The 27,457-nt window shown below is 37.2% G+C and overlaps 1 protein-coding gene across 1 annotated transcript in view; it reads right to left on the bottom strand.

Moving 5' to 3' along the window:
- The window catches only part of FNDC3A (fibronectin type III domain containing 3A), a 167,631-nt gene extending 140,706 nt beyond the window's left edge, over window positions 1-26,925 (bottom strand). Inside the window, exon 1 of the mRNA XM_045977988.1 lies at window positions 26,653-26,925. The gene's annotated coding sequence lies outside the window, so the exon portion shown is untranslated. The remainder of the gene's footprint in view (window positions 1-26,652) is intronic.
- Window positions 26,926-27,457: the final 532 nt, after the last annotated feature.

Raw genomic sequence — 27,457 nt, forward strand, 5'->3', positions numbered from 1 at the left:
AAGGAAGGGGTAACATAGCCCAAGCAAGTCCAACACCTAGCAAGGCGAATTTCTTAAGGCTCAAGAACAATCTCTTTGGTTTCATGCTCTGTCCTCCAGACCCAATGTGGTGGTGGCATCATGCCCACAAATATTCAAATAGCCGGGTGGAGCCCTTCCCATGCGGCTCTACTGAACAGAGGTCCCATCCTTTGAGGGGAGCAGCCCTGATCCTCAGGCCTCTATACTCTGGACCTGTGTTGGGAGTAGCAGCCCTGATGACAGGAGTTGCCTTTGGGGTCCTCCTTCCCTTTTCCTGAAGGACAACACATGTTCACAGCCTGCCTTCATTCCCTTCCATCTTCTGTTTCCTTTAGTTCCAGCCAGCACCGTTTCGCAGGTATAATTCCAACTTCCTGGCTTCTGCTGAGATGCTGATTAGGTACATGGTGCACACCCACACTAAAACCCGTACCAACTAGCTAGTCAAACATACTCTTGGTATTCTCTTCGGAGTGTGCTTTCTCATTTTTTGCAGCCTGGATAGACTAACATTTTCCAAATCTTTAAATTCTGGTCTCTTTTTGCTTAACAAATCCTTCTTCATTTCTCTCCTCTCACATTTTATTATAAGCACATTTCTCTCCTTTCACATTTATTATGAGAAGGAACCAAGCTACTCCTTCAATACTTTGCTTTAGAAACATCCTCAGCTAAATATCCCCTTTTATCACTTTTAAGTTTTACCTTCCATAAAACATTAAAATGTGAACACAACTCAGCCAAATTCTTTGTTCTTTTATAAAAAGGATCATCGTTTTCCTACTGTGCAATAACAATGGTCCTCATTCCCATCTGAGACCTCATCAGAATGGCCTTTATCACCCGTATTTCTACCAATATTCTGTTCATGATTATTTATGTACTGTCTAAGAAGATGGAGGTTTTAGCTCCAGTTCTCTTCTTTCTTTCTGAGCTCTCACCAGTTGCCATTAGTAATCCTTTAAAAGTAATCTTGGCTTTTATCCAGCATGCACTTCAAAACTTTTCCAGCCTCTACCCATTACCCAGTTTCAAAGCTACTTCCACATTTTTAGATATTATAGTAGTACCTCACTTACTAATATGGCCTCTGTCAGTTTGGACCGCTAGAACAAACAACATACATTTATTTCTCACAGTACTGGAGGCTGGTAAATCCAAGACCAGGGTGCCAGCATGGCCAGGTTCTTGATAAGGGCTCTCTTCCTGGCCAGCAGAGGGCTACCTTCTTGCTTATCCCCACATGGCAAAGAGAGAAAGCTCTGGTCTCTTCTTTTGAGCACACTAATCCATAACGGGGGTTCCACCCTCATGACCTGATAAACCTCAACAACTTCCAAAGGTCCACCTCCAAACATGATCACATTGGGGGTTAGGGTTTCAGTCTTTTGTCGTAACACTATTAGATTTAGATATAGTACTATACTTTCTTACTCAGTCACTACCATAATTCTGAATCTATATTAGTTTCTTTACTCAAATATTCTGCCAGGTTTTCTTACTCAAACTCCTCATTCATATCCATCCGTTCTACTTAAATTTGTTTTATTCTAAGGATGTTGCTATTAGGACAATATCCTAGACATAATAATGAGTTACACCTAGGGTTTAAAACTTCAGCTCTAGTTGTTTAAAACGTGTATGGGAAAATGCATAGCAGGATCATACGTGGATTACAGCTATAGTGTAAGTGAGGGATCCACAGGAGAAATATGTACATTTAGATTTTTAAAAAGTCTTTTTCTGGTCTTTTGATTTGTCTAAATCAATGAAACTTAATTATAGGATTCTAAAACCGTATCTAAAATCTACTACATACTCCAAAGAGTTCTAGTATCATATTTTAAATCCAGAATTTAGGAGTACCTGAAAGTATACATATGAAAAAACATTAAGTAAAAATATCATAGTAGCAACTGTATTAAGATGATGTAATTATGGTTTTTTTTTTTCTATTTCCCCAACAGAGTGGAAAAAAAGTGGTGTAACCATTTTCATCAAAATTTCAATTTAAAAATAAATAGCTTGAAATGCCCAAGGCAACTATAGTCATATTTGGCTTACAGACCATCTAAATGACGTTTTAGGAAATTTCAATTTCCTAAATTGAATTTGGACTTCATCCAAATTAATATTCATCTTACAAACTGATATCCTAACATGTTATTTTTCCAAATTGGGCCTCATTTTAAAAAACTTTTTGGATTTTTAAAAATTTTTCTAAATTTGACTATATTAAAAAAAAGCACTTTCAAGCAGAGAGAGACAACTATCATTTCACTTATTTGTGGAGCATAACAAATGACATGGAGGACATTGGGAGATGGAGAGGAGAAGGAAGTTGAGGGAAATTGGAAGGGGAGGCAAACCATAAGAGACTATGGACTCTGAAAAACAACCTGAGGGTTTTGAAGGGGCGGGGGGGGGGGGGAGGTTGGGGGAACCAGGTGGTGGGTAATAGGGAGGGCACGTATTGCATGGAGCACTGGGTGTTGTGCAAAAATAATGAATACTGTTACGCTGAAAAAATAAATAAATAAATTTTTTAAAAAAGGCACTTTAAGTCACCTGCGGTAGAATTTCCTGAAAGTCATGAGAATCACTCTGTGAAATCATCTTATCATTTCTTATGAGAAATTTAAAACAAATATTTCACAGATTTTATTTAAAAATGAGATGTTATTTTGTATTTTTCCCAAGACTAATTGTATCAACCACACCCACGTTAACGGCACTCCAGAAAAATGGCCCTTAAAAATAGGTTATTAGTTAAATTTAACTTTGTTTCACCTGAATTTCTACATCTTAATGTGAACTTTCACTAAGACATAAAGGACAGGTGTTTTTGTTTTTTTTTTTTTTAGTTATTAAAGAAATGTACATTCATACAGAAAGTAAGAGGGAGAAAGAATACTAAGGAAAGAGAGAATTACCAATGATTTTAAATGACTGATATCAAATAGGAAAAACAATTCTTGATTATTCAAAAGACCTACGATTAATTCAGGCTTCTTGCTCACTCTTTCAGTTCTTTGGTTTTTTAAAGTATGAAAGGAACACTGGTGTAATATGTGGCACACACACAAAAAAAAACAACCTGCAACTAAGAGTATTATGTTAAAAAAAAAAAAAGGAGGTAGTCCTCAACTTAGAAACAAGCTGCCTTCCAACATTACATTTAGAAGTCAGAAATATTTGGGAAGTATTTTAATATGTAGTGGTTAGATTCTAAGATCATGCTACAAATGTTCAATTTAATCTCTAAATATATCTTTCACAAATATTTTTGTTTGTGGAAAATTTCAAACATAATAATAGGATGAACTCCCATGTCCTCATCACCTAGCTTCAACCACTACAACTCATGGCCAGCCCAGTTTCATCTATACCATCATCCACTTCTCCCTGTCTTATATCATTTGGAAATACATTATATAATTTCATCTGCAAATATTTCAGGATGTATCTCTGAAAGACAAGAACTCCTCCCTCCCTTTTTTAACATTACAAAACCATTATCCTACACAAAAATCAGTAATTCCTTAAATTAAATAGGCAATGTTCAAATTCCAAATCAACTCATTTTGCTTGAAATTCGTTCGAAGCAGGAATCCTATTAAATGTAGACATTACTAATGGCTTGTTTTCATGTCTTTTACAAGCTCTTGTAATCTAAATTCTTTCCATTTGATTATGACTTCTATAATGCAATGTTTTAAAAATCAGTAAATGGTATCCGTCCTTAAAGGTGACAATAACTAGATTATATAGGTATAAATGATGAAGCTTTTTATCCAAATATTTCAAGAGGCATATCACTGTATGTCATTCTAAAAGGCTGTAACTACATTCCAATTTTAAAAGGAGTCTATATGTTAACATTTTCTTTCCTGGTATTTGAGCCCCATTATCTCTTAATAGTTTCTATATATCTTTAGTAAAAGGTAACTTCTCTTTCTTTAGAAGATCTACAATGTTACTCACAGTGAGTGAAAAAATACTGTAACACTTGGCTAAATAGAGAAATGAAAATACTGAGACAGTTTTGCTGAGTAAGCATTTTGACTATACAGCTCTGTTCTCAATAAGGAAAATTTAGGAGATGTATTCAGTTCCGTCCATTACACAGATGGCCTATCTTACAAAGCATGTGTCTCCATCTCTGGCATCATTACCTCAGTTCCATCCTTCAAGTCTTTTTACTCAGAGGACTCCAAAGCCTTTATGACAGACTGTATTTTCCAAAGATGGCTGTAAGATCTCCTATCCCACAAGCTCTTCTAGAATCTGGCTGCTTATTCATCAAGAGAGGCAAACTATTTCCCCTTCCCTTGAATCTGTGTGGTTTTGTGACTTGCATGTAAGTAACAGAATGCAGTGGAAGTAACTCTATGTGACTTCCAAAGCTGAATCAAAAAGTGTGACTCAGCTACCACCAGTTTGCTAAAACCCACCATATACTTTTGGAGCCCTGAGCCACCATGTTATAAGTCAAACTAGCCTCAGCCACGCTGCAAGAAAGAAGAGCCATATGGAGCAGCCACACATAGGTACTCTACTGGGCAGTGCTAGTCTTCTATTCCAGGGATTAGCCATTTGAGTGAACAAGCTTTCATATGATCCCTGTCCCACGTCATCAATACACTGACAACACCTGCAGCTGTTCAATCTTGAGGCCCCAAGCATCATGAAACATAAATAAGCTATTCTTGCTGTACCCTTTCTGTATTCCTGTTCCACAGAATCCATGAATATATTAACATAGTTGTTTTAAGCAACTGTGTTTGAAGCAAATTCGTTATGCAGCAATAGTAACTCAAACAGCCTCATAACAGGATGCAATCGATTGCATATTTGTGTCCCCTCAAATTTTGAAAAAAAAAAAAAGGGTCAATCAATGAAGGTAATCTAGAGAACATTAGTGAGATGACAATTTTAAGATGACTAGAAAAATCTCAAATGGCCCATTTCTAAGACAAATATAGCAACAATATATTAAAACAATGTCTTTTATATCTACGTATAATTATTAAGATATTAAAATTTCATTACCACCCACCATTACTTTGTCTAAGAGCATATGTGGGCATCTTTCATTCTCTTGCACAAAAATTTTAGGAGTAATGTGAGCATTTTATATTTTATTATGAAAATTTCCAAATCCATAGGAAAGCTGAAATAATTAAATCATGATCATGTATGTACTTGCTATGTAGGTTCCAAGATGAACATTTTTCTTTACTGCATGCATTTCTCTATTCATCTTTTACTAAAAAATGCATTTCAAAGTGTAGATACTATTATATTCACCACCAAACACATCAGCCATGTTTCAGTAACTACTATTCAAGATAGTTATTTGAAAGCTAAATGTGCATATGATGAAATTACAAATCTTAAGAATGCCATTGTGTGAAACATCTTGAAACAAATTCTACCACTACTAGTGTCTAAGCATCTAAAATTCCACTCCTAATCCCATTCCTCAAAGACCCTGGTTTTCAAACTTTGGCATGTATCAGAATCATCAGCAGGGGTTATTAAATAGGTTGTTGAGCTTTACACCTAGTTTCTGATTCAACAGGTATGGAGTAAGACCCCCAAATTCACATTCTAGTATGTCCCCAGGTTTACCTAATGCTGCTAGTCCCAAGACCATAGTGATCAAAACTAGTTTTTACTTACGTATTTTTTTAAGTTTTTATTTAAGTAATCTCGAACAAATGACCCCAAGATCAAGAGTGGCATGCTCCTCTGACTGAGCCAGCCAGGTGCCCCACTAATTTTTACATAAGTATTAACTGATAATGAATATATCAAGCTGTTTACATTAAGGTTTCCTTCATTTTTGAAGGCCCCATCCCAGATGTGAATACATTCATATTCTTAAACAAGAAATACGTTAAAATAATTTCCTTGAGGAGGAGAAAATATTTGTAAAATAACAAGTTTGAAACTGCCTTTGGATAGTTCAGCCAAATCAATATACTAGGAGCCGAATCAGTTTTCCTCTCAGATTGAAACTGGTATTTCCTATAGGTTATGACAAAAAAAATTTTCAAATGTTCTTGGGAAATGGAAGAGTAATGGTCGAATGTACTAAACAAACATACATCAAGCACATATCATGCCAACTAGATTTTTAAAATAACTTAAGGTATAACAGACATTTATCAAATGGCATGTTTATAAGTACACAATTTGATAAATACTGACACATGAATACACCCATGAAACCATTATTATATCAGATAATGAACCTATCCATCATCCTCCAAACCTTCCTATTTGTAATCCTGCCTTTGAATTTCCGTATGAATAATGATGTTCAACAACTGCTTATTTGTCATCTATATAGCTTTCTGGTTAAGAAGGTGTTCAATACTTTTGGCCATTTTGTTACTCAGTTTGTTTATTATTGTTTTAATAATGCTTTATATATTTTGGATATCAGTCCTTTGTCAAGTGATTTGAAGATTTTTCTCCCAGTCTGTGGCTTGTCTTTGCATTCTCTCACCAATGTCTTTAAAAAATTTTTTAAATTTTTTATTAACATATAATGTTAATATAATTAACATATAATGTTAATGTACCCCAGGGGTACAGGTCTGTGAAGCAGCAGGTTTACACACTACACAGCACTCACCATAGAACATACCCTCCCCAATGTCCATAACACAACCACCCTCTCCATATCCCCCTACCCCCAGCAACCCTCAGTTTGATTTGTGAGATTTTGTGAGATTAAGAGTCTCTTAATCTCCCGATCCCATCTTGTTTCATTTTTTTCCTTCCCTACCCCCCACCCCCCCCCCCCGTTGCCTCTCAAATTCTTCATATCAGGGAGATCATATGATGACTGTCTTTCTCTGACTTTTTTCCTCAGCATAATACCCTCTAGCTCCATCCACATCAGTGCAAAAGGCAAGATTTCATTTCTTTTGATTGCCGCATAGTATTCCATTGTATATATATACCACCTCTTCTTTATCCACTCATCTGTTGATGGGCATCTAGGCTCTTTCCATAGTTTGGCTACTGTGGACATTGCTGCTATAAACATTCGGGTGCACGTGCCCCTTTGGATCACTACATTTGTATCTTTAGGGTAAATACTCAGTAGTGCAATTGATGGGTTGTAGGGTAGCTCTATTTTCAACTTTTTGAGGAACCTCCATGCTGTTTTCCAGAGTGGCTGTACCAGCTTGCATTCCCACCAACAGTGTAGGAGGCTTCCCCTTTCTCTGTATCCTCGCCAGCATCTGTCATTTCCTGACTTGTTAATTTTAGCCATTCTGACTGGTGTGAGGTGGTATCTCATTGTGGTTTTGATTTGTATTTCCCTGATGCGGAGTGGTGTGGAACACTTTTTCATGTGTCTGTTGGCCATCTGGATATCTTCTTTGCAGAAATGTCTGTTCATGCCCTCTGCCCATTTCTTGATTGGATTATTTGTTCTTTGGGTGTTGAGTTTGATAATTCTTTATAGATTCTGGATACTAGCCCTTTATCTGATATGTTGTTTGCAAATATCTTCTCCCATACTGTCAGTTGTCTTTTCATTTGGTTGACTGTTTCCTTTGCTATGCAAAAGCTTTTGATCTTGAGGAAGTCCCAACAGTTCATTTTTGCCCTTGCTTCCCTTGCCTTTGGGGATGCTTCTAGGAAGAAATTGCTGTGGCTGAGGTTGAAGAGGTTACTGCCTGTGTTCCCCTCAAGGATTTTGATGGATTCCTTTCTCACACTGAGGTCCTTCATCCATTGGAGTCTGTTCTTGTGTGTGGTGTAAGGAAATGGTCCAGTTTCATTTTTCTACATGTGGCTGTCCAATTTTTCCAACACCACTTGTTGAGGAGACTGTCTTTTTTCCATTGAACATTCATTCCTGCTTTGTCAAATATTAGTTGACCATAGAGTTGAGGGTCTGTTTCTGGGCTCTCTATTCTGTTCCACTGATCTATGTGTCTGTTTTTGTGCTGTCTTGATGGTGACAGCTTTGTAATAGAGCTTCAAGTCTGGAATTGTGATGCCACCAACTTTGGCTTTCTTTTTCAACATTCTTCTGGTTATTTAAGGTCTTTTCTGGTTCCATATTATTTTTTCCATTTCTTTGAAAAAAATAGATGTTATTTTGATAGGGATTGCATTAAAAGTGTAGATTGCTTTAGGTAGCACAGACATTTTCACAAGATTTGTTCTTCCAATCCATGAGCATGGAACCTTTTTCCATTTCCTTCTGTCTTCCTCAATTTCTTTCATGAGTACTTTATAGTTTTCCGAGTACAGATTCTTTGCCTCTTTGGTTAGGTTTATTCCTAGGTATTTTATGGTTTTGGGTGCAACTGTAAATGGGACTGACTCCTTAATTTCTCTTTCTTCTGTCTTGTTGTCAGTGTATAGAAATGAAACTGACTTCTGTGCATGGATTTTGTTTTTTCTTTTTTTTAAGATTTTATCTATTTATTTGACAGAGAGAGATCACAAGTAGACAGAGAGGCAGGCAGAGAGAGAGAGAGGGAAGCAGGCTCCCTGCCGAGCAGAGAGCCCGATGCGGGACTCGATCCCAGAACCCTGAGATCATGACCTGAGCCGAAGGCAGCGGCTTAACCCACTGAGCCACCCAGGCGCCCTGTGCATGGATTTTATATCCTGACACTTATACTAAATTCCTGTACACGTTCTAGCAGATTTGGAGTGGAGTCTTTTGGGTCTTCCACATAAAGTATCACATCATCTGCAAAGATCTCACCAATGTCTTTTGAAGAACATGAGTTTCAACTCTGAAGTGCAACTTAAAGTTTTGGTTTATGGATGGTGATTTTGGTGTTGTACCTCAGAGTTCTTTGCCTAATCCAAGATTACAAAGATTTCCTCCTATGTTTTCTTCATGAAATTTTATATTTTTAAGTTTTATATTCTGCTTGTTCTATACAATATTGAGGGGTACTGGAATCTCCACTAAAATATCCATTTGTATATTTTTCTTTGCAGTTCCATCATAATTTAAAGCTCTTTTGTTACATGCATAAAAATTCAGGATTATGTCCTCCTGATGATTTAATCCCTTTATTATTATGAAATGACCCTCTTTCATAAAAAAAATCCATAAATTATAAATATGTAAATAATATAAATATAATATATATTATAATAATATAATAAATATAAATCTGTAAATCTTGGTTTACAGATTTTATTATTTTATTATCCCTGGTAATAACAGTCTTTGCTCTGAAATCTAACTTTTTTTTTTTTCTTTTTTGGACACAGAGACAGTGAGAGAGGGAACACAAGCAGGGGCAGTGGGAGAGGGAGAAGTAGGCTTCCCTCTGAGTAGGGAGTCTGATGTGGGGCTTGATCTCAGGTTCCTGGGATCATGACCCGAGCTGAAGGCAGACGCTTAATGATGACTGAGGCACCCTTGAAATCTAACTTCTGATCTAATATAGTGACCCCAGCTTTCTTTTGTAAAGGCTCAATATGCCATACCTTTTGTATCCGTTTACTTTTAACATATGTATTTTATATTTAAAGTAGATTTCCTATAGATATGATATACCTGGGTCTTGATTAAAAAAAAATCTAATCCACTGATCTCTGCCTTTTAATTACAGTGCTTAGGCTGGGTTTAAATGTACTATCTTGTTTTTTATTTGCTCCTTGTGTTTTTTCCTTTTTCTTCTTTATCTGCTTTATTTCAATTATTGTTACATCACTTATCTCCCTTGTTGGCCTATAGTCCATTATTCTTTGCCACTTTAGTAGTTGCTTCAAGGCTTATAACATGCATCTTTAACTTATCATACACTAACTTCAAGTAACATACTAATTCAGGTATAAGTATCAGACTCTTGCAACAACATACCTACAATTTCTCCCCTTCTGAGCTTTGTGCTATTGTTATCATATATTTCATTTTTACATGTTTTAAACCTTAAAATCATTATTATTTTTATATTACACAGTCAATTGTCCTTTAAAGATAAATTTTTAAGAAATCATATATATTTACCCAATAGCTACCATTTCCAGTGCTCTTCATTCCTTTCTGAGGTCCAGATATCTTTCTGGTTTAATTTTCCTTCTGATTAAAGGACTCAATTTAACATGTCTTTTAGTACAGGACTTAAAATTCATCTTTTTTATGTTTGAGAAGTCTTCATTTTGCCTGTTTTCGAAGATATTTTTGCTTGGTAAAGAGTTCTAGGTAATGATTTTTTTTTTCTTTTAGTGTTTCAAAGATATTGCTCCACTATCTTCTACCTTAAATACCTTCTGATGAGAAATCTGCTGTTACCCCTACCTTTGATCTGCTTTTCTTTGGTGGCTTTTAAGATTTCTTTTCTCTTTGTCACTTGTTTTAACTGATTTGATTACTATGTTCTTTGATGCCATTTTGTTCATTGTCCTTACATGGTGTTTCTTGGTTTACAGACTTTATTAAATTTGGAAAAATTTTGGTGCTTATTTTTTTTTTTTTTAGTTCATCTTCTAAATTATTCTCATTTCTGTGTATCTCATTTTGGATCCTTCCTTCATCTTTTTTTTTTTTTTTTTTTTAATGGAGACTCCACACCCAGCATGGAGCCAACAGGGCTTGAACTCACAACCCTGAGATTAAGACATGAGCTGAGATCAAAAGTCAGACACTTAATCAACTGAGCCACCCAGGCGCCCCTCATTTTGGATACGTTCTATTGCTATGTCTTCATCTTTTCTTTGGCAATGTACAGCATGCCATTAATCTCATCCCTGGTGTCTTATCTCTGACACTGAAATTTTAGTCTAGAAGACCCCTCCATTTAACATGCTCAATTTTATCTTTACCTTCTCTAACATATCACATACAGTCATAACTGTTTTAATGTTCTTGGTCACTAATTCACCATCAATGTCACTTTGGAGTCAGTTTTAAGTCAATGATTTTTCTCCTGTTATTACCTGCTTCTTCACAGGCTTTGTAGTTTTGATTGAATGCCAGATATAAATTTTACCTTGTTGGCTACTGGATATTTTTGCATTCCTCTAAGTATTTTTTTTTTTAAGATTTTATTTATTTATTTGACAGACAGAGATCACAAGTAGATAGAGAGGCAGGCAGAGAGAGAGAGAGGGAAGCAGGCTCCCCACTGAGTGGAGAGCCTGATGCGGGACTCAATCCCAGGACCCTGAGATCATGACCTGAGCTGAAGGCAGCGGCTTAACCCACTGAGCCACCCAGGCGCCCCATTCCTCTAAGTATTTTTGAGTTTTGTTCTGAGATGTGGTTAAGTGACTTGGGTTGTGCTTTAAGCAACAACAGAACTGTGTTTTTATATTAGAGAGGAACAGAGCTGTGTTTAGTCTAGGGTTAATTTTTTTCCACTACTGAGCCAAGATCCTTCAGAGTACTCTACCAAATACCCTGTGAATTATGAGGCATTCTACTCTAGTTGGTAGAAAGCAGCACTATTTCTGGCCCTGTGTGAGCCTAGATACTGTTCTATAGAATCATTTTAGGTGGTTCTTTTTCTAATCCTGAGTAGTTTCCTTACATATATGCATTTACCAATACTCTGATAAATGATCAAGGGGGACCCTCTCCAGATCTTTGAGGTCCTTTTTCTGTGTAGATTTCTGCTCTCTGGTACTCTGTTCTGCATAGTCTAGTCTCCTGGGACTGCAAGCTCCATCAACTCAGAGAGTCAGCTGTAATCCACTTGGGATTCCCCTGTGCCATGCTCTGGAAACTTTCTCCTGGCAATAATCAGGTCCAAAGATAGGGCTTGCCTTCTTTGTCCCCTTACACTGCCTGATTTCTAAAACCCTAAGTGCCACTCTTTCATCTTTTTTCTAGTTTTTTAAGTTGTTTCAGGCAGAAGAGTAAATTCAGTCTCTTTCACTTTTGACAGGGAATCAAATTCACTACTTTCTTTCTTTTTTTTTTTTTAAAGATTTTATTTATTTATTTGACAGACAGAGATCACAAGTAGGCAGAGAGAGGAAGGGAAGCAGGCTCCCTGCTGAGCAAAAAGCCCAATGCAGGGCTTGATCCCAGGACCCTGAGATCATGACCTGAGCCGAAGGCAGAGGTTTAACCACTGAGCCACCCAGGCACCAATTAGCCAACATATTATCATATCATTACCATCATTACAAATTCACTACTCTTATTTTTCCTTTTTTATTTTGAGAGTTAGCACACATACTTGAGGAAAGGAGAGGGGCAAAGGGAGAGGCAGAGAGAATATTCCAAAGATTCCAAGCAGGCTCTATTCTCAGGTCAGAGCCTGATGTGGGGTTCCATCTCTAAACCCTGAGATCATGACCTGAGCTGAAATCAAGAGTTGGACGCTTAAATGACTGAGCCATCCAGGTGCCCCACACTACTCCTAATTTTTAATGTACCCCATGGACATTAGAAAGGTGAGTGAATTTATTATAAATAGAAACCAAATGACCATGCTTTAAAAGCATGATTTTTTAAAAGTATGGTCCAGGGTTCACCAATGGCAGTGTGCTCTTGATATGTCCTGAACTAAAAGAAAACTCAATGTTCTTTTTACAGATGCTTTTGGACAAATGACGCACAATTTTTTAGACTTTAATTCTGTATAAGACTAAGTGTTACTTACTAGCAACCTGCAGAATGAGCTCTTATTAATAAAATTTGTTAACAGAATGTATAAAGTAAAATTAAAACATTTCAAAAGATTACTTGGGCTTCTAATTCACTGCTAAGACATTCAGCTGCCATGCAATACAGTTAGGATTCCCACAATTTGCAGAAGGATACTTCAATATCTGTTTATCTATCATCAGTGCCCTCTTCAATTGCCCTGGTTTTTGCAGTGCCTTCAGTCGGTCATGGTTCTCAAGTCCAGGAGCTTTTATTTATAAATTAATATATGGTTAGCTTTATTATTAGCTTTATTATTCAATTTAGTTTTTGGAGAAGGTTGATTAACCCAATAGTGTACAATGATGCATATATACATTAGTGACATTTTTGGCTTATAACTTTACCTTGTTGTTTAAGTAGATGTATTTATAAACCTTCTAATTTGGCATATATGGTTCCTTGATCTGCTATTTATGAATTTATGTTATTTAAGTAACTTACAACATATTTTTCATGCAAGTGCAATAACCTCTTTTTATACATAGGGCAGTGTTTATAGGGCATTTTTCTGTAATATATTGAACCATATGAAATTGTCATTTCTAAGGTAAAAATATTAAAATAACATGATTTTACATGGTTTAACCTAATAAAATCAAATACATATCTTGTATATAAAATACATTTCCTTATAAGGTAGGTGGTAATTTATACAGATCATTAGCAACAAATTTACTATAACTTATTTTCTAATTCCTTGTCCACTGGAAAGGTGGAAGTAAAATGTGGAGGATTGGTAGGTCTCAGTCTTTTATCCCACATAAATGAACAGAGGCTTAAAAAAAGGAGAAGTTGATGGCCACTACCATTATTCTCCAATGCCAGACACGTTATATATAACTTAATTTAATTAGGCTGTCAGGAGATATAGCTCCCATCCCCCCCACTAGGAAATCACACCTTAATACTAACATGAAAATCTGGTTAAAATAGACTTCAAAGGCACTTCTGATGAAAAAGACATAAAAAAGATACATCCAGTCAGGAAACCATGGGAACTAAGAGCCGGAGTTGCTTCTAAGAAATCAACCCCAATCTGTTAAAGGACAGAGAGTGTACACATAATTAAGACCAACAATTTTTTTTTTTAATTGCCCTTGTCTTAAATCCCATTTTACAGTTCTAGCTGATGTTTTCAGAGCACTGAGGTTACCTCTAGAGCTCAAGGTAATTATATCTGGGGCAATTCTATTTTCATCTACATATACTTTATTGCCCTTTTAAAATGTGCTGGCTTATATATTATATTCACTTTGCTTTTTTAGAATTTCAAATTCTTGCTTACAGGTATCAGAATGACTTTGAATTAAAAACTAAAACCTCTTGTTTCCGAATATTTTCTGACCAGAATTAACACCTTGGCATCTAGGTTCACAACAGAAGGGTTTATATTCCCCTGTAAAGCTACTGAAGTAGCTTCACTGTAATTTCACCATATTTAACATTTCCTTCTAAATAGAGAATTTTATAAGACATCATGAGAAAATCAAGAAATATTTCTGTATTTCTTATAAGAAAGATTTGTCGGTAGAACCCAGTGTTTTAACATTGCCCTTTCTGAGGTAACAGATTCTTTGTTTATAAATCTATTATTATGCCTGAGTTAAAATATTATTGCCTCTAAATACGCTCATCTTCCCTCATCTTTTTAAAATTTTATTTTTAAAATTTTTATTGTGTTATGTTAGTCACCATACAATACATCATTAGTTTTTGATGCAGTGTTCCATGATTCATTGTTTACCTGTAACACCCAGTGCTCCATGCAATACGTGCCTTCCTTAAACCCACCAACAGGCTCAAAGGGAAAAGTGAAGGGGGGGGGGGGGGCTCATCTTTTTTTTTTTTTTTTAATTTTCCTTCTTTTTAGTCTACCTTTAGCTCAAGCTGATGACATCAATCCTAGAATTTACCACCAACTTTCTTAAAATATTAGGTTCTAATACTGAAAGGGGGTGAGGAATAAAATATCTAGACAAATGAGACTTGAAAACCATATTCAATATTGTAATTTTACATTTGAAAAAACTGCTTTTATAATAGATATTCAGAAAATAAACAAGACTAAAATTGTCTTGTTTTGCAGGTAAGGTTATAAAAGTTGAGTCACTTATCTATAATTCTTGCTTCTTTAATCTATGGTAACAGTTTCTGACCCAGTGCTATAATGAAAGTGCTAGTTTTAAATGCACCAATGATTTTAGACACCAAATGGAAAGATTGTGAATGAAGGGAGGTGTTATTAAAAATTACACAGAAAAGGGGCGCCTGGGTGGCTCAGTGGGTTGAAGCCTCTGCCTTCGGCTCAGGTCATGATCCCAGGGGCCTGCGATCGAGTCCTGCATCGGGCTCTCTGCTCGGCAGGGAGCCTGCTTCTTCCTCTCTCTGCCTGCCTCTCTGCCTACTTGTGATCTCTGTCTGTCAAATAAATGAATAAAATCTTTAAAAAAAAAATTACACAGAAAAAAGAGACATAAATCAAGACTGTCCAACAAGAAGGTGTGGCTCTAACAAGGACTTATCGTAACTGCCAAATCCAAACTTTCTTATGTTTTATTATTTTTGCTACCTCACAAAGTTGTACTTTTCTACTTAAGAACATATGTACAGTCATCATTTTAAATTCTTCCTCTGGTCCCTAATTTCAACTTCCATTTCTATAGCTACCCACAGTGGAAGGTACCCTTTTAGGCTTGTTCTCTGCACTTACCTATGTATATATAAGATTTTCTAAATTTTTTTGGTTGTTGTATAAATCAAATGACATGTATTAGTCAGTATCTTTCTTTTTCATGTGAAATACTGTAATATTTTCTTAAAGAAGTACATTTGTTATCTATTTCATTCTTTTCTAGGCTGCCTAATATCCTACCGTATAAGGGTATATCATAACTTAACTATTCTAACGCTGAACAGTGAAACTGCTTCCATTTTTCTCCGTACACTTCCCCCTCTGCAAGAAATAACGATATAATATTCTATATGAACCTGACAGCATCTTTATACAGAAAAAAAAATCTGTTCTGAAGTAAAGCGCTTTTAAAGTTCATAGGTACTGTTGAACTTTTCTCCTCAAAAAGATGAGACTATTTATGCTTTGTTTTCCAATTTTACTTAGTAATATTAAGGTTGTCCAGTTTTTGTTAATTTTATTACAAAGGTTTTTAAAAAAATCCTATCTCCCTGATTTTTTTTTAAACATATATCACTTTATTTTTTTTTCAGCATAACAGTGTTCTTTTTTTTTTTTTTTTTACTAATTTATTTATTTATTTTTTTTCAGCGTAACAGTATTCATTGTTTCTGTACCACACCCAGTGCTCCATGCAACACATGCCTTCACTGGTACCCACCACCTTGTTCCCCCAACCTCCCACCTCCTGCCCCTTCTAGACCCTCAGGTTGTTTTTCAGAGTCCATAGTCTCTCATGGTTCACCTTCCCTTCCAATTTCCCTCAACTCCCTTCTCCTCTCCATCTCCCCATGTCCTCCATGTTATTTGTTATGCTCCACAAATAAGTGAAACCATACGATAACTGACACTCTCTGCTTGACTTATTTCACTCAGCATAATCTCTTCCAGTCCCGTCCACATTGCTACAAAAGATAGGTATTCATCTTTTCTGATAGAGGCATAATAACTCCATAGTGTATATGGACCACATCTTCCTTATCCATTCGTCCGTCGAAGGGCATCTTGGTTCTTTTCACAGTTTGGCGACCATGGCCATTGCTGCTATAAACATTCTCCCTGATGTTTTCATTTGAATTTCTCAGAATACTAGCATGGTTGAGTAACTCTTAAAAACTTTATAGGCTATCTCTATTTCTATTTCTATTTCTATGAATTTCCTACTTACATTCTCTACTTTCTTTTTTTTTTTTTTAAAGAGTTTATTTATTTACTTGACAGACAGAGATCACAATTAGGCAGAGAAGCAGGCAGACAGAGAGAGAGGAGGAAACAGGCTCCCGGCAGAGCAGAGAGCCCGATGCGGGGCACGATCCCTGGACCCTGGGATCATGACCTGAGCGGAAGGCAGAGGCTTTAACCCACTGAGCCACCCAGGAGCCCCACATTCTCTATTTTTTACCAGTTTTTTTTCATACTGATTTGAGAGCATACCTTGTATACTCTGAATATTAGCTTTGTCTATTACATGTCAAATCTGTTATTTTGCAATTCAGTTGCTTGCCTTTTTTAATGGCATCTAAGTTTGATGTCTCACTTGAAAGGCCTTCTCTACTCCAAGATGTTTTTAAAAATTCATTTCTAAAACTTTGCCACTTTATTTACTTATATTTAGCTCATCTAGACTTTAGTTTTGATAGTACCACAAAGAGGGTCCCTAATTATCTTTACCTCAACTGGATAGTCAATTGTCCCACACCATTTATAGACTAGCTCTTCCATTACTAGTTTATCACACAAGACATTCTCCTGTATCCATGGAGTTCCTCCTGAATTCTATATTCTGTTCATATGATCAACATGCTCATTCCTCCTCCAAATTTTTATTTTTTAAAAAACTGTAATTTTATAGTATGTTTTGACTTTTGATAGGTATGTTCACTGTTGTTATGTTTGTTTTTGAAATTTACTTGGCCATTCTTATGCATTTCACCTTCTCAAAACTTGAAACATCAGTTTGTCAAATTCCATTCTAAAATCCTACCATAATCTAATTAGGATTATAATGACTATTTTCTCATTTGATGAGAACTGCCATTTTTATGGTATTAAGTTGTTATATTCAGGAATACAGTATGCTCTCCATCCATTCAGATCTTCCTATAGTTTTCTTTATGTAGCTGTTGCATATTTTAGAAGGTTCTTAAGTATTTTATAATTTTAGCTTCTACTATTTTGTTTTCATAGTTGGCTACTACTGGTATATAAGAAAGTTAAAGAATAATCTAAGTTATAACCAGCTAGTTTACTGAAATCTCTTTGTGACTCAAATCATTTTCTGTTGACTATCTTGTATTTTCTAAGTAGATAATCATACCAACCACAGATACCAACAGTGGTAATCTCTCACCTTATCCCACACACACCCCTTATTTAGAGGTTAATTATTTTTCTTGCTTCTTAATGAACTGGCTGAGACTTTAGGACAAATGTTACATTTCTATCTTTTTATGGAAGTCCTTCTAATATTTCACTGTGACATTTAATATGGGCTTCTGATAGAGACCCTTTACAAGGTTATTTCCTATTAACAGTTATTAGGGACAACTGATTTTTAGAAAATGACAGTTTTAGTACTCATGAGATAATCATATAGTTTTATTCTTTCATCTATGAATATAGTGAATTATGTCAATATGTTTCCTAATACTGAATCAATATTATACTCCTGGGATTTAATACATTGGAACTGGCCAAGGCTCTGGAGTCAGGTGCCTGGGTTCAAACCCCTAATCTTTCACTAACTAGTTGTGTGATATTAGTCATGTTATTTTACTTTCTACTTCAGTTTCCTCATTTTTAAAATGATGACAATATTATCTACCTCAGAGGGTTGTTTTAAGGATTAAGTAAACTGATATACATAAAGTTGTGTGGAACAGCAGTCAGAACATAGAAAGTATTTAATATATGTTAATTTATTATTTACTGAGTGCCTTATATTTGCCAGGCATAGGGTATGCAGCATGGCAGGCAGGGGTCACCAAACTAAGGCCTGTGAGCCAAATGTGGTCCTGTTTCTGTAAAGTTTTATTGGAACACAGTCATACCCAATGTTTAGAACTTATCTATGGCTGTTTTAATGCTCCTACAACACAGTTAAGTAGTTGTAACAGTCCATACAGCCAAACACCTTAAATATTTACTATCTGCCCCTTTATACAAAAAAAAAAAAAAAAGCCAATGACAGCAGTACTGTTCCAACTCAAGAAGTTCATAATCTAATAGCTGAGACAGATAAGAAATATATGTGCTTTAGTATGATATGTACACAATCATGATATTGAGGGTATTACAGAAACATGGCAGTTCAGTATTAAATGGCAAGAAGGATTCATACAAGTGAAAAAAAGGCAAGAGAAGAGGTATTTTACTTACCCTTAATTATTTTTAAATATGTATTTGTTTATATGTCTTTACCTTTCATCCCAGTTTGTGAATTACTAGAGGGAAGGGAGTAGAATATTCATCTTTGTGACATTCATAGTATCTAGGACATTTCAAGAATTAACAAATGATAGATGAATAAATAGTGAAAAGAACAACAGGTTATCTAGGTGTTAGAGCCTCTTATTACCCCTCTTTAAAAGATTTTATTTATTTATTTGACAGAGATCACAAGTAGACAGAGAGGCAGACAGAGACAGAGAGAGGGGGAAGCAGGCTCCCCGCTGAGCAGAGAGCCAGATGCGGGGCTCGATCCCAAGACCCTGGGATCATGACCTGAGCAGAAGGCAGAGGCTCCAACCCACTGAGCCACCCAGGTGCCCCTACCCCTCTTTAAAGTGAAGAAAACTAAAGCCCAGAGAGGTAAGTAACATGTTCATGTTTATATACAGCCAATAAGGGAGGAAGTCAACAAATAAACCTCTACCTGCCTACTGTAAAACGTATGTTCTTTCTAATACAAAGTTGGGAATAAATATAGTCACAGGATATCAATGGACTATATACTATATACTATATTGAAATAGAGATTAAAGACATTATAATTGATGCAGAAGAATTGTGGTATGATTTTAATATCTAAAATTGAGCAATGATTTGAATAAAACTCATGTTTTTGAAAATACTAGCCTGGAAGCAGCCTGAAAGATGGATCAGAGGGAAACTGCACCTACATTTTCTCCAACGGCTACTCTACCACACACATTAGGCCAATTTCAACAAGGTTCAAGTAATAGATTAAAAAAATATAACTGCAGTGACTCCTGGGTGGCACAGTCAGTTAAGCGTCCAACTCTTGGCTTCATCTCAGGTCCTGGTTTCAGGATCCTGAGATGGAGCTCCATGTCAGGCTCAACACTCAGCATGGAGTCTGCTTGAATTCCCTCTCCCTCTACCTCAGTCCATCCCCCCTAAAATAAATACATAAATGTTTATAAAAAATATAACTGCAAGCATACAGTGGCATTTGAAGAATAATAATGCACCGACTGATCTGAAGTATCAGAAATTGCTGGTCCCAACACTGATAGAAGAAATAAAAAACTATTAACTAAAAGTGTAAGGAAAAAAGCACATACTGCAAATGAAAATATTATATGGAAAAAAAATCAAGTCTTAAGAACAAAACTGCAAACTGAGAATGCCTGTCTTAAGTAAACAAAAAAAAAAACCCTAGAAAATGAAAACAATGAAATCACATACTATAAATATTTTCACTTTAAAAATGTAAGCAAATCTTAAGAAAAACTGATTCTGACGTAAATGACTACTCCTTCAAGCTTGATCTCAAAAGTAGTTGTTGTACAGAACATCTATTTCTGCAAAAGAAAGCATGTCATTAGTTTTTAAAGAGAAGTCTTAACTGTGCTTTAAAATGCACGTGAACACCTGTATAGAATCCCCAAAGTAGGAAGATTTTTTTTTCTCTCCCTGAGGAATTAAATAATAAAGAAATCACCTAAATTTTCTAACTTATTCTGTTCAAATGTATATTGAAATGTGGAAAATATCTATTAGATATTTGTGATAGAGGCTGATTAATACAATATAATTTATTAAACTTAGGTCACTTTTATACTAAGGTTTATTTCAAAGTACACATCAAATTTACTTTTATTTCTGACTAAGCATAGAAGAGATCTCAAAAAGCTAGAAAGGAATAGAGATATGAAAGTGAATCAGAAGTAATAGTTCCATCTATAAAAGTACTACCACATATCCAGCATGTCTATATAGGATTTAAAAAATTACCAAGTACAGGGCCTAAATACCAATTAGAGTTCAACAAGTGGATATTATTATTCCACATACAGGAACAGTCTTTCTTCCACTTGAAAAAAAAAGAAAACCTTAAGGAATTCCCTTTTGCATATTTTTATCCCACTCTAGAAAAGACTAGCTGAAGTTGCTTGGAATATAAGATCAGTACTCCCTTGCAAAAAGAACAGAGGCATTGGATATGGACCACAATGAAAGATTAATGAGAATAGAAAGAAAGCTTTTACATGCATTCTGTTTGCCAAAAAAGCAGTTAAAACTTTTGAGTGAACTAAATGTTTAGTGGAAGCACATCTGCAGAACTTTGAAGGATAAAACTTGAATTCATTCTGGTCTTACTTAAAAAAACAAAAAGCAAACAAACAAAAAACCACCAAAAAACCAAATTGCATTGCTTCCAATATAGCGGGATTAATATAAGCACGTATTTGGTACTTTGTTTACATGGTTTCCAACATCTTTTTGGGTACTCACAATATTTTTGTGGGGAAAACAGGATAGGTATTATTCTCAATTTTAATGACTGGGAATTTAAGATGGAAAAAAGCTAATCTGAGATCATATGGCTAATAACGGTAAAGCTGGAACTAAGATCCATGGTAATCTCCTAAAAAACAAAACAGCTGGAATGATCCAGCTGTTTTAAGCTCTGGCAAAAGGGAGGTTGGAGACCTAACTGTTAATTTCTCTTTAAAGCAAAAAAATTTTTTAAAGATTTTATTTATTTATTTGACAGAGAGAGAGATCACAAGTAGGCAGAGAGGCAGGCAGGGGGTGGGGGGAGAAGGCTCCCTGCCGAGCAGAGAGCCCGATGTAGGGCTCCATCCCAGGACCCTGAGATCAGGACCTGAGCTAAAGGCAGAGGCTTAACCATTGGGCCACCCAGGCACCCCTAAAGCAAAATTTAAAAAGTCAAATTTTTATTACATAGCAATTCATGATGGAAATTTAGTTTGAAATTTCATTCAAAAGGTTTGTACTACCCTACAATATAAGACAGTATATACATTTACAAAGTATGAAAAATGTTAATATAAATAAATTACAAAAATTAACTTAAGTTTTGAAGTTTTGTTTGGTTGGTTTTAATGTTTTTAAGAGGGGAAAAAAAGAAAACACACTGATTTTATCTAGGCCACTCTCCATCTTACTCATCTGCTTTTTCCAGCACATAATACTATCCTTCATGTACAGAACATATTTACTAATGCCTTCAGATCAAAAAATGTTCTATGCCATATTCTGGCTCTCCTGATGACACAAAATGATGTCATTACTCTTGATGACTAGCCAATTCATTCATGTAACCATAACCCCGAGGCACCACTATTCACCTGGTAATGGCATATGAAACACAATGTGAAGGAAATAATTGCTTCAGAAATACACATCTATAAATTTAGAAACTTCACAGAGCTATTCCATGTAAATGAATTTTCCAAAATAACTTATACTTATTCTTTAAATTACCATAACTTATATTTAAATAATCTTAATGGAAAAAATAAAAAAAAAATTTTAAAGATTTTATTTGTCAGAGAGACAGAGAGAGAGAGACAGCACAAGCATGGGGAGCAGCAGGCAGAGGGAGAAGCAGACTCCCCGCTGAGTTGGAGCCCAATGTGGGACTCAATCCCAGGACTCTGGGACCATGACCTGAGCCAAAGGCAGATGCTTAACTGACTGAGCCACCTGGGCATCCCTTAATGCAAATATTTTAAAAACGATTTCTAGGTCTTCTTTGCCTCAATCTGCACATGACACAACCTTTTCTTGATGACTCAAACTCATCAATGTAAATATCGATTATTAGCCTATCCTGTAACACAATGACTGTTCTTGGAGTTATTGAAAGGTATCTAACTTAACTGTTTATCTCTTCACTAACTCATCCTAGACTACTTCTAAAGACAAGGTTTCCTACCACCAGGTCCCTATTATCACTTAAAAGCCACCAGTATCCTGGCCAAAGTTTATAAAATGCCAGTTTCAGTTTAAACTACGTAAAATCAGAAAAGGCAGTTGATATACTTAGCATTACAAAATTTTAAATCAAGCCATGATGTAACTATTTTCACTGCTCTAAGGCCTGGCTCAAAGGTTTTTCTTGTTTCACTTCCTAGTTCTGAGACCTAGTGGCTGTTTGTTGCTCGAAGTTTGGCCACAAAATAACAATTACAGTAATAGTTACTTCTGCATATTTTCTTTATTTTTACTATAACAGAGGGAACAAATATAAATGACAGTCATAACAAACAGCACCAAACAACCATGTAGACAAAGGATGTAAGGACAATTACCTAGTCCAATTATTAGCCAGAAGTCAGCAAACTAGGTCCACTGGCCAAATACAGTCCACAGAGAGCTTGTTTTTGTTTGGCCCTTGAGTTAAAAATGATTCTTATATTTATAAAAACTCATTTAAAAATAAAAAAGAATACTCAGAAGAGACTACAAGTAAACTGCAAAATGTAAAATACTATCTGGCACTCTGCAGAAAAAGTTTGCTATTCTTGATCTAAGCTGTAATAAACACACACATATAAGACATATACAGCTATCCCTTACACATAAAGCTTAAGCTATTAATATGTCAAAGCAGACACATAGTTCTTTCAGTGATGAGTTCATAAGGATACAGCCAAATTATCTTCTCCAGCCCTGACTATTTCTTTTGGTCATGCCCTGGGGCTTAGCCAAAATCTGCAGGCAACCTTCTCTCTTTCTTCCTCTTAATACTTACCCTTGGATGCTCTCAGACTGGTCTCTCTGCTCCTACTTCCAGCCCTGGATGTCAATCTTTTCTGGAATGTCTTTCCTTTTGCTAAGTTTTCCCCAAGCTTCAAGTCTGACTTCTTCCAAATGCCTTCTATGATCTTCCAGCCCTCAGTGGCCTCACCTTCTCTCGAATTACAGTCCTTTCCACACAATTTAATAATAACAGCTTATATTTTTGCTAATGATTTTCTGTGTGTTAGTCTAGTATCCATAACTATTTTCTAAACAACTTGAAGGAAAGATATCATACTGCTTTAGTATCCTCACTTTAATAATAGCTCATCATCCTCTAAGCCCATGTCATCTCCCAATTGTACCTCTCTATCTTGGAGAAAAAATAACCTGAGGACTGGTAATGGGTGATAAGTGATTGGAAATACCAAAAGATAACACCGACAAACTAACCTGATGGAAGAAGGTAAGTTACACTGCAAACTTAGAAAGTGTATGTGAAAGACAAACAAAACTGTAATAGTGGAAGGACAGAGAGATAAGGATCAAGAGATTAAAAGATCACTGAATAATACTTTGAAATGAGATCAAAATATTAAGAAAATTATAAAAGCTTACAATATAAGTTGAAAGAACAAAATTTGCCTTTCAACACTACTGGCCATTAATTTCCTTTTAACAAGCAGCTCTTGACATTGATATCCATAAGGACCTTTTTTTTTTTTTCCCAGTGTGGTAACTGAAGCACTGAACGATTCAATGGGATAGACATACACTGTATTCTAACTCTTTAGATTTTTCAAAATTCTAAATTTATTTGAAGTGTGCTAGAGATAATGAGAAAAAAAAATCACCTATCAATTGATTACCTGGCTAATAAAATTGGAAAGCATGGGCATATCCCTACATCACTCTTAATGATAACACAGACTCATTTTCATTAAAAAATGCACCAAGAATATAAAAAAAATTTTTTAGTACTTCATCAAACTATTAAATATACGGTACACAAGACTTGCATGTATGAACATAAAAAACAAATGTTTTAAAACAATCATATACATTACCCATGAGTTTAAACAAAAAAAATACTGCATATTATAAATTAAGTGCTCTTTACCTAAGTAAAGCTACAAGACAAGGAGAATATTAATCATATATTCTTTCTTTTTGTCTTGGGTTTTACAGTTTCTCAGTCCTGACCTATGCCTGGCTGGTCAGAGAAGAGGGAAACAGTTTTCTTAATTAGTAATAAAATATGCCTAATATTATACTGTAGAAATTTTACAAGAAAAAATTAATTATTAAATGCATGGTAAAATGAATCAGCTCTCAATTACTCACATGATGAGGGGAAGTGATGACACAGATGACACCAAATGATAATCCTAGCATCAGTTTTTTCAAATGCATATCATTAATTTGGAAGAAGGAAACTGCCTTTATGATTACATCTGACTGAGGCCAGGGTTAACCAGAATGTTTATATTCACTAAACATTCAATGATTTTGAGGTTTTGAAAGGAGAGACAAAAGGGAAAAAGAGGGAGTTAACTCAAAAGCATACAGGTGGCTAATGGCAACCAGCCTGGGATAAAAGAATTTCTCTGTCAACCTACATAAGAAAATTGAGAAATGATCTGTGAAGAAAATGAAAAACGAACAAATAATAAAAAACCAGTAAAATTTACCAGGACAGTGCTAAAATTTTTAAATAGAATGTTACCTGTAAAAATTTTAATGATTTTTTTTCCTCTTAAATTATTCTTTCTTCCCACTAACTAGTATTATTAGTGATGGCAAGAACTACCAGTGGGCCAAAAAAGCTGAAAAGAAATTTTAGGTCCTACGTTACAAAAGATGTGTTAAAAATCCTTTTATCAAAAAAAAAAAAAATCCTTTTATCACTGTTTTCTGTTAAGCCCACCATCTGTCTTAATAGACACTTTATCTCATCACTCGAGAGAAATCAATTCAACCAAGAAAATACCAAAAAGGCAGAGGAATCATTCCTCTGGAATATTTTTAGGTGATTCAAACAAAGCTTACACGATGGCAAGAATTACAGATTTAGCAAATACACAAAAACTAAATATTTATCCAAATACAAGATCACAGCCACAAATCTCAATTAGCTGCTGCCTAACATATGGCTCCAACTTCTTGAGTGGCATATGTTTAGCTCTGGTGCTGGTAATAGCACGGTGGTAAAATAGTATAGTAACAGTTCAACTTTAGTTATTTCATTATAATACAGAAAAACACTCCAACTTTGGTTACAAGAACTAAAAACAGAGACCACAATAAGAATTATGTTGCTCGGTTTTAGAAGTCCCTACCGAACACATATGATAATTACAAGGCAAAAAGGAAAAAAAATCTTATCAGCTTATTATTCTTAGAAGATGCTCAGACACAAAGGTGGCCAAAGAAACTTACACAAAATTTCACAAAAGAAAATCTCTGAATTCACGATCCCTAGCACCTCAGCAACCATTACCCGCCCCCCCCCCAATATCCCAAGGTTTCCAACGCTGTTTGATAAAGGAACGACGATCAACGACTACTTCAATTACAACAGCCCCTGCTGTGCTCCCGACTGTATGACAAAATTATTTGTTCATTTTCCTTTACCTAACGCATGGCGTCCCTCCACAGCCGTGTCAAAAGTTCAAAGATCCAGGTTGTTAAACAGGGCGAGGACCGCAGCCTCGAGTCAACCTCCTGACTGAACAGGTGGTTAACTCAGCCGCGTAGAGGAACGGCCAGGTACTGGCACCAGCCAAACAGGATCAAACACACCAGGGCGGGTTTTCGAGGTTTTAACCCCAAGATGAACGGGGGAAAGTCTCTTCAGAAAAAAACGTTCAAGTCCAGCGACTGCCCGGCGGCCAAAGCCTAAGGCACGGCGGTCGCTGGGCGATCTTCTCCGGCGGGCTGCGCACTCGACCCCCTGAGCCTCCGCGAGCGGCGCTGCTCACCGCCGGCCTGCGGGGGCGGAGGGAAGGCCGCCCGCGCCCCCGCGCCGCCTCCTCCGGCTGGTGGCGGGGCCGCAGTCGCGCCCCCCACGAGCGCCTCCGGGCGAGACTCGGGCCCGGCAGGTGGCCGACAAGTTGACGGGTCCTGTCCCCAGCCCCACTCCCCTCTGCCCACAGCGCGCCCACAGGACGGGGTGGGCCGGGCCCCTCGACGGGCCCGATCCCCGCTCGGCGCCGCGGCCCCTCAGACCCAGCCTAACGGTTTCCGTGGCGCCAGCTCCGCGACGGGAATGGGACGGCTCCGTCTCCCCCGCCTTTCCCGATGGGAGCGCCCGCGCTCTCACCTCCGAGTCACGCCGCTCTGAGGCGGAGGAAGGCGGCTACCCTGGCGCCTCTTCTTCGGGTTCCTGATCGTTCTCGCTCTACCTCAGCGGCAGAGCCAGCTCTCGGGGCCGCTGCGGCCGCCGGCGCACTGACTGTTGGGGTGGTTTTCCGGCAGTGACGGCGCCGCCTCAGCCCCGCTCTTCGCTCCCTCTCCGCGTAGCTCCCGCTTTCTGTTTCACCCGAGGGACCACGAACGCCGCCGCCGCCATGCTTACTACGGAGCCGGGAGGAGGAGCCCCGAATCGGCGCGCCCAGTGCGGCTGCGCGAGCCTCGCCGACGGCGCCCCCGGCCGGCCCGGACCCCGCGTTCCCGCCCCACGCCCGAGCCTGCTGCCCCGCGGGTCTTTCCCGGGAGTGCGAGTCGCCCGCGGAGCCCCTAACGCTGAGCGTTCCAGCGCCCCCTTACCGCTCCCAGGGCGCCCACCGCCCTCCCGGGGCTGCACGCTCTGTCCTGAGGCCTGACTGCGCCAGGTTCGACTTAGCATCTGCCGCGGCCAGCCTGCGAGCAACACTAGGGAAATGTGGAGTTAATTGACTTCCTAGGGCCACTCACGCAATTCTCAGTCCAAATTGTAAAAGGCTCCCTCTGAGACGCGCCGGGTCAGCCTCCTTCGGAAAGCACAAGAACTTAACGCTGGCAGGTGCTTTTAAAGACACTCCCCCAAGGAATAGGAAGCCAAGCGAAGTGGGCTGGATATTTTCCATCCTAAACACTTAGAGCCCCGGATCTCTACGGCAAGCAAAAATATTTAGATAATTACTTCA

This window comes from Meles meles, chromosome 14 (genome assembly GCF_922984935.1).
Source record: "Meles meles chromosome 14, mMelMel3.1 paternal haplotype, whole genome shotgun sequence".
NCBI lineage: Eukaryota > Metazoa > Chordata > Mammalia > Carnivora > Mustelidae > Meles > Meles meles.